Source organism: Grammomys surdaster, unplaced genomic scaffold (genome assembly GCF_004785775.1).
Source record: "Grammomys surdaster isolate TR1022 unplaced genomic scaffold, NIH_TR_1.0 126398, whole genome shotgun sequence".
In the NCBI taxonomy this organism is placed as follows: Eukaryota; Metazoa; Chordata; class Mammalia; order Rodentia; family Muridae; genus Grammomys; species Grammomys surdaster.
The window spans coordinates 2313962-2323163 of NW_021621192.1; the positions used below are offsets into that span (position 1 = coordinate 2313962).

Here is a 9202-nt window from a genome sequence, read left to right on the forward strand (position 1 = left end):
GTAATGATGTCCCCACCAGGAAAAGAAAGAAGAAGGTGAGATCATAGTATTTGCTAACATTGGTGAAAGATGCCAATTCACAGATTCAACAATCTGGGAAGTTTGATGATAAACACAGACAGTGATACCAAAGTATTTCATGAAATCCTTTCAAAACCAAGGGCAATTGTTAGGCTTTGGCATGAGCATGGATGTGAGTCCTGTTGGGTTGACTTGTGTGTCCCGTGGTGTCTGTTGCCCCAAGGGACTGGGCTGCAGCTCAGGGAGGCAGGGACACAGGAATTTGACCGGGTTCACTCCAGGCCAGCACCGGGCGGACGCCTGACTGAGAAGCTGCAGGACTCCACTCTGGGGATGGAGAGAACACAATCTGGGGTCCTGTGGGAGCTGGAGCTCTTGGGTTTGGGGTCCCTGGGCCAAGGTGGCCAGGAACCAACTAGTTCTCAGGGAAGGGGCTCTTGGTCTTGGCAACTCTCTTGGCTGGGTCATGACTAGCTCGGCTTGCTAGCTTGAGTTTGTGGCCTCTATTGCTGGAAGGGTAGAGAGGTCTTGGCAATAGACTTGACTGAAGCTCTGTAGTTGAAGACCTTCTCTACGGTTCTCCATGGCCGGCCCTAAAGAAGAGAGATAGTCCATGATCTTAAAATGTTTATTGTCATGTCAGAAAATGGATGAAGCTATACCTCGTATTCTCAGAGCAGGCCTGAGGTTAAATACCTTTAGCAAGAAGGGTCTGGGAAGGAATTCTTAATTTGCTATGCCCTCTGGCCTTTAGGTATCTTATGAATATGGAGATGTCTTGAGGCTCTGTGGCATGTGTCATACCCTTTACCTATGCTATGTGACCGATGGCCATAAACCTCTCTGTGGAAGGAGCTGTAGCTATGTGAAAGGAGCCAGGGGCCCAGGAGCAAGGCTGAACTTCTACCATCTCTGGAGGGTAAGGGTCTCTAGGGTGCAAGGCCTACTGGACCAGGTACTCAACTGCCTCTCACAGCCCCACAGGCAAGGATTAATATTAAAATCCACATCTTAAAAAGAAAAAAGAAGACTAAAACAAAATTTTTAAGAGAAATGAAGAAGGCTAAAAGACAAATTATTGTATCTCTCATAATGCGAAGATACTTTTAATCAAAGAACAATATAAGAGAATTTGGCATTAGGATATGTACCTTTGTAAAATTAAATGAACTTCCTCCAATTCTATGCTCTGTGTTCTGTTTTAACTCAAGGTCATGAGAGCAGGAGAGCTGGCCCTGCCTCCTGCTGATGGTGGCACTGGGTAGCCTAGCCAGAACAATGCCTTTACAAAGAGGAAATCAAAAGACATGTGGAGTGAATGGTTGAGAATTCTTAAACAATTTCCAGTTCTGTATAGGACTGCCACTCCAATCCACCCACACATCCAAATCATGTCCACATGTGTATCTTTGTATCTCAGAAGGTCATGAGGACTGTTTGCATACAGTGATGGATAGAGCTTAGCTAAAATCTTCTAAATTTAATATCTGTACTGTAATTTTCATCTGGAATCAACTCCAGAGTTTCAGGATTGAATTTCAAAGATGAGATTTGAACAAAGACTGGACATGGAGATAGTGCTTCATCCCTCCCTTAAGTCAGAATCAACTGAACTCAACCACAGGCATCATGTTCAATACAAGATCTCTCACACTGACCCCAAACTTAACCAGTTAGACTGAATTCACATTCAAACTGTTCCATCTGCTCTTCTCCACCATTGTTGGAAATACACAGCAAAGCTTATGTATAGTAAATTAAGAAATACATTTTAGTCAATAGAAGTGAACAAAATTTTTTAACATCTTCTAAGTGAAATACATTCAAATAAGATGAGCCTGACCAAATAATGCCATCTTTGGGCTTAATAAGAATATAAAACTGAATATGATTCAGTAAGTTATGCTAAATTTCTACTTTACTAATAAACAGCAATACCTCACTGTCAATGGCTGACCTATATTGTCCAATTTCGACACACTTTATCACATGTGATTCTTTACAATTGAGAGAAAAGAAACAGTATCAAAGAGGAGAGTGTTCTTAAGAAGGAATGAGTCATTAATAGTATACTATAACTCCATGTTCAGAGTCAATGTATTACTTAAATGGTAATATCTTAATATGTACATTTTAGCTATGATGTTTTGTGTAGGTTTTTTGGATATGGTAATAAGCTTATAAATTAAAGTTAAGGGAAAATATATTAATCTATAATTATACCCAATAATATAAAACCAAAATGATGTGCATATCAAGATCACAATACAAATTGAAAAACCCTGGGTGATAGAATATACTTGAGGAGACCATAGAATGAAGACATTATGGCACACAAAGCCACAGAAATTATTCATAGTACCTCTGCAGCACATTTCCCTCCTCAGTCACTAGAAATATACTATTTCCATACACTGAGGGAGAGAGGATCAAACCACATTCATCACACCTTGCCAAGAAACTGCTCTGTAGAGTCTGTTTGCAGCCACATGTCAGCTGCCTGTGTGGGCGGCAAACGTCAGGTTTGCTAGTTTTCAAAGAGGAGGTTGGACCTTCATAAGCTTCAGCAGGACTTCCTAGCTCTGTGGAGAGTCTGCTGTTCCTCAGGAGGCCACTTCCTTTCTTTTCCCTGATCTACTCAGGGGTAAAACACTAGAACAAGGAGAGGTTGGGGCTTGTGTATGTGGAATAGGGAAAGTTCTTGAAAATATGCTCTCAGGAGAAAAGAAACAGCTTGTCAATTCCAATAACTGCAACCCGCCACATATCTGTTAATTGAAGTTTGAAATAGACAAGAAGAGCTGAAAGAGGACGTGAGAGGAAATGATGAAAAGGATGAGGAAGGAGGAAGGTCAGGAGAGGGTAAAGAGGGAACTTCAAAGTTTGGCTACTTAGACATTCACAAAACAAGACACCATAAAAAGACCATAAGTCTTATACCCAAGTGTTCTGTATTGCTCAGTATCTGGTCGGCTTTGCTGCTGCATGTCCCACACAATAGCACAACTCCTCTAAGTGTAGGATCTTATCAGAGAAGCTGTCCTCCCTGCAGTAACTGAGGACAGACTTGCAGGGCCCTATTCTTGGGCTACACAGTCTGAAATATCTTCAGTAACTGTAGACTGAAGTGCGAGAGAACAGGAGCTGGGACACCAGTGTGTGTTTGCGGGAGAGAGGGCTGTGTGTTATTTTGCTCACATGTCATTGGCTCCCTCCTGTCACTCTTAGGCAATGTCCAGGTTCAAGGAAAATAGGACGAGTCCTCACCATCTGAAGCCCTAACATCAAGTTCTGCGTCTGTGAATCCTCCGTTTTCCAAGAAGCACATTACAACACTCATTAGTCTTGGTTTCCTCCTCTGGATGCCAGTCTCTGTTCCAAATGAAAGAAGGAACAAAGCGGTGTAGAGGATTTCTTTATTCTGAAGAATCTGAAAATGGAATTACCTCTCTAACTGCTTGTAAGACAAGAGTAACCAATAATACACCATACTGGACATAATATAAAAGATATTAAATAGGCTCTTAATGATTGATAATTATACTCAAAAAGCAGTGCATCTCTCAACCTCACTATAGAAGCTTCTTTTGCAGTAGATGGCAATTAGTGAGAGACATATAGCTGGACAAAGTCCAGTGAGTTAGAGACTACGGAAAGTTTGTTATGGTTTCTATATGCTTGGCTCAGGAAGTAGTACTTTTAAAAGGTGTGGCCCTGTTGGAGTAGGTGTGTCACTGTGGGTGTGGGTTTTAAGACCCTTATCCTAACTGCCTGGAAGCCAGTATTCTGCTAGGAGCCTTCAGATGAAGGTGTAGAACTCTCAGTTCCTCCTGCACCATGCCTGCTTGAGTGCCACCATGTTTTTACCTTGATGACAATGGACTTAACCTCAGAATCTGTAAGCCAGCCTCAGTTAAGTGTTATCCTTTATAAGACTTATATTGGTCATGGTGTCTGTTCACAGCAGGAAAACTCTAACTAGGGCAATACTTAAATGAGGCATCTGTATCATGCCCTCTTCTATCAAGGCTCAGGGATCACTATGGAAAAGTGGGCAGAAAGATTGTAAGAGCCAAGGGGTGGATGACAGCAAAGAAAAACCACACAGGGCACAAATGAACTCACAGCAGTTGTAACAACATTCACAAGCCTTCTGCAAGCTCAAGTCAGATGAAAATCCCAGCATAGAACAAGAGGGCATGAAGTTCCACCCCTGATTGGGGAGTTATGGCAACCGGATAGCTGCTGGGGGGGGGGGTCATTTTTCTTTATGGGTGTGACTCCTTGAAAGTCAGCCAAGCTCCAGCAAATGGTCCCGCACCCACGAGTACAGCAAAATTTGAACATGATGTTTGTTTTTAAAGAAAAGAGGATATGAAGTTCAGTGGATAGGGAGGGGAGTTAGATCTGAGGGAATTTGATTAATATGACCAAATTCATGAAGTTCTCAAACAATTAATAAAAACATTGTTTGAAAAGTTAGTAACAACAGAACTTTCCACTGATCATCTCCTCCAGCAGAAACATCAATTTGAACTGTCCATGGGTGAGCTAAGGAAACTTAGAGATACTGGCACTTGAGTATAGTGCAGAAAATTAATAAATGAAAAAATTAAAGAGAGTTGTAAGAGTTTTGGCTGGATAGATTTCTTGCCACTTCTCTTGAAACCCCAGGCAGCACAGCCACTGAGTGGAGGGCAGGGGTTATCTTCTAGGGGAACAAGAAGAGGGAATTGGGTTTTAACAGTGGCTTAGCCCCTAGGTGATGGTTAGAATTAATCATCAACTTAACAAGATTTAGTATCACCATGGAAACCGTTTTTAGACATGTTAGTGAAGATTACCTCAATTAAGTTAATTTGGGTGCAAAGGCACCCTAAATGCCCTGAGGTCCCATTTTGTGGGCTGAGTTCCCAGACTGAATAAAAAGAAGAAAGGTAAACACAAGCACCCAGCACTGTGTACTTCTTGACATTAGATGCAATGTTTCATCCTGTTTTAGCCTTCATGCCTTTCCTGCTGTGATATATTGTGTGTTCTGGAGCTGTAATCCAAAATCAACCCATTCATCCTTCCTTCAGTTGCTTCTGTCAGATATTTTACCACAACAACAACAAAACTGACACACCTAGACACTGGGCTACCTCAGGACAACAGTTTCACAGAACACCCTTAGCCACAGTCTCTAGATTGCTCTCCAGTGTCCACGTTTTCATGCCCGTTCCAATCTCACTAAGAAGACCATGGTCCCATGGTCTCTAGGCTTGTCCTGTAGTCTCATTACTCATGCCAACCCCAGTGTCCCCACAGACATTACAGCATGGCCATCTGGATAGCCTCATGGTTAAGACATTCCAGATGCCAGATGCCCCTACCCAATTGACAATGCAGTTCTGGACATGTCCTAATTACCAGCCTGGTACATGCAACCCCAGAACTTCTCACACAGATCAAGGCTAGGCCTTTTCCAGCACCAAGCCCCTCTCATGGCTCTAGACTCTAGTCTTGACCCACAGACCAAGACTCAGGATGCTCCAAAACATCAGGCCTCAGCTTCAGACAGTTGATCCTACAACTGGACAGCCTTGAATGTCTTATTCTACACTTTAACTGCTCTGTGTCTCTGCTCTAGAAAACTCAAATCCAGGGTCTAATACCAACAGGATCAACTCCAATGCCTCTAGAGACTGAGGCTCTAAAATTGTTTTGTAAACCTAGGTTCCAGAATGGCCCCTGAAGCTCAACTATTACTCCTATGCCAGAACGAAGTCATATGCAATGGTCCTAAGCCCCAGGCCAGCCTTCATGAATCCAGACAGTCACTAGGTACCTGAGCTGTATGTAGGCTACCTCTAAAACATTACCCAGCTTGTACATCTTTGGCCTCTAGTAATTTTAACCTCTTCAAATAGACCCAGCGCCAAGATTTACTGGAAAGACTGTTTTTAGACTTCCCCTGTGGCCTAGGCTGGAAAAGCTTGAAAGAACACAGATGATTAAATAAAATCAAAGATGATACAACAACAACAACAACAAAAGACATACAAAAAAAAAGAAATGAAAGAACAGAACAGAATAAAAACTCAACAGCCAAGAGAGGAAGTCAGCTCAGTGTTCCTACCCACAAACAGAAGGAGAGATAAAGAAACTAAGATAGACCTACAGCAATTGCAGGGCAGAGGCAGAAATTAGAGTTAGCTAGGGTACATTTTCCACTTACTTGAGGGTTCTAAAAACCCCTAGGTAAGACCACATCTTAGCCCAACTTCTCTCTTGTGAGTGGCAGATATCACTTACCTCTTACTACAACAGATGTTGGTTACTGACCACACCTAGATTAGCAATGGCTAAGCATTTGTTGGTTTCCTCACCTCTTTCAAATCCACTAAAACCTAACCTGGGGGCTCAACTTGTATTTGTCCTTATTTTGGTTTGTGGACACATCTGGGTTCTCCCCCATGAATGGGCTCTAGGTGAAACCAGTTCACTCTGTGGTAATTCAATGCCAGGAGGAGCCACACCTCAGTGCTTCTGGTGGGTGTGGGAGGAAGGAGGTTGAATGGCCGTGTAGGGGGTGAGGGTTCTTCTGTACAGAGCAGAATGCAGCCTTCAGCACAGAAGTTAGAAGCCAGACTTCAGAATAGAGATGCAAAGGCTGCCAAGTGCCAAACTACTTAGCAAAATGACATGCCAGCCTCTCAGGCTGCCAGCATGACTGCTGGCAAGTATGGGGACTTACAGAGTGAGGGTGACTGTGCAGAGTCATGATGTCCTGGAGAGAGGGCAAAGCAGGCCAGGCACTGAGAGGAAGGGAGGGCCCAGGAATGTGTCTCTCAATAGCGTGTTTGAAAGTAAGCAGCTATTTTCTCGTGTCACATGTGAGACTCAGCTTGTGTCTGAGAAGAAGCAGAGAGACAAAGAGGAAACAGAAAACTAGAGAAGCAAATAACTGGGCAAAGCAGGTACCTCTTTGGGAGTGCACAGTATGGAGACTATGCATCAGTTTGTTAGTTTAGGCAGTTACTTGTCTGGAATCTGTTCAGGTTCCCAAGGCCTTGTATCAGGAAAATGTGAACCATTGAACCTGACATGTGGAAAGTGGACTGCTACGGTATGACCTGAGACAGAGGGAATCCTCAGATTCCTAACTGAGGACCTTCACATGGGGTCACTCAGGTGACTTTGTGACTGACCACTTAATAGGACATATCTACAACTGGACTGGAACGAACTATAAGGGGAGTCAGCAAAGATCTGTTTGTTTTGGGGTTTGTTGGTTAGTTCTCCCCCCTTCCCCCCCACCCCACCCCCGTGTGTGTGTGTGTGTGTGTGTGTGTGTGTGTGTGTGTGTGTGCATGTATTTTAAACAGGATCTCATGTAGCTGAGGCTGGCTTCAAACTAGCTATGTGGTTGAGGATTATCCTGAGCTTTTGATCCCCCTGCCTCCACTTCCCTTTGCTGGGATTACAGACACGAGCCACCATGTGATTTTAAATGAAGCTGATGACAGAAACCAGGGCCAGGGCTTTGCACATGTCAGGCAAACATGCCAACTTTTTCCATCTCCCTCAATGCCAGTAATGTTTTCAGCCATCAGCGATAGATGAGAAATTCCTCTTTGGCAAATGAGAGTGTTTTTACCCAACAGTCCTCCGGTCTACCAGAAAGCATTTTTAGCACCATCCTTTTATTCAAGAAAAACTCCTAATGGAAAGTCACATAAGAACTCATGCCAGACAGCGTGGAGGTGAAGAGTGCTTACTGATCTTGCAGAAGACAAGGGTTTGCTTCCCAGTACCCATATCAGGCAACTCACAACTATCTATAATTCCAGTTATAGGGTGTTTGACATCCTCTTGCCCTGCACACACACAGTGCACATAAATTCACGCAGACACACACACACACAAATACAAAATAAATATTTAAGAGTTCCAACCAGATACTAGATGCTTTGGCTCCAAGGACAACCTTTCATCTTTATATTGATTCCTCAGTATTTTTCCAAGCAACAGGAACAGTGTTGAATGGAGCTGTTAAAGACTGATGATTTTGCTGAGCAGGCATAAAGAAAGGTTTACTGGCAACTGGCTTTCATTCCAGGATTCATGATAAAAACTAAGAAGAGGACTCTCTTCTCTGAAACTCATTGACATCCCATGTGTAGAGCCAAGGGCTTGGGTAGAAAGAAACTTGTTCTCTTCACACACAGCTTTCTGAGAAGAGCAAGTTGAAAATAAAGAATAGTTGAACCAGTGCATATGGGTTGGCCCTTTAGCTTGAACCTTGTGAGTAAAATTTATTGAATCAGATTTTGGCTTCTTGAAGAATCTCAGCTGTATAATATTTACTATAAGTGAATGTAACTGATACCATTTGGACACATCCACAAGCTGCAGGGTGTGCGATATTGGCTGTTGGGTGAGTAAAGGTTGGAATATCATATTTCCTCACTGCTGTGTTTGGATGAGTGTTCCACAAAAGTCCATTTGTAAAGTTTGGTCTGCAGGGTTGTATACTGAGATATGCTGTGGACTTAGACAAAATGAGAGGTAGTGAGAGGTTTTTTTAGGTAATTGGGGGCATGGGGGATTATAGGACCCTGGTCTACCTACTACCTCCCTCTCTTTTCCTCCTTTCTGGATCATGATGTGAGTGGTTATCTCAGAACCAAATATTCCCTGTTGTTGTCATTCAGCACCCTCCCTAGAGGCCTAAGTAACAAAGTTACAAATCTTAGACTAAAGCCTCCAGAATCATGTGTTAAATAAAGTTTCTTTTTGTAAGTTTAACTTCCTGTCTTTAGTGACAGGGACATGAAGCTAATTAGTAGCCCAAGAGATATTAACAGAGAATGCTGAGGAAATCAATACTAACGAGATGACAACAAGTGGGGGTGCTGCAGAGGAAGGTAGGTGGGGATGCTTCAGAGGACTGACAGTGGGTAGGAATGCTGCAGATGATTGACAGTGGGTGGGGATGCTGCAGATGATTGACAGTAGGTGTGGGTGCTGCAGAGGGCAGTAGGTGTGGGTGCTGCAGAGGGCAGTAGGTGGGGATGCTGCAGAGGACTGACAGTAGGTGAGGATGCTGCAGAGTGCAGTAGTAGAGGATGCTGCAGAGGGCAGTAGGTGTGGGTGCTGCAGAGGGCAGTAGGTGTGGGTGCTGCAGAGGGCAGTA

General features: G+C 43.3%; 1 long non-coding RNA gene across 1 annotated transcript in view; it reads right to left on the reverse strand.

The window, feature by feature from the left end:
* Positions 1 to 203: 203 nt before the first annotated feature.
* Positions 204 to 9202, reverse strand: part of LOC114614636 — a 17547-nt gene continuing 8548 nt past the window's right edge. The window contains exon 3 of the long non-coding RNA XR_003710367.1: positions 204 to 614. This is a non-coding gene — a long non-coding RNA (uncharacterized LOC114614636). The remainder of the gene's footprint in view (positions 615 to 9202) is intronic.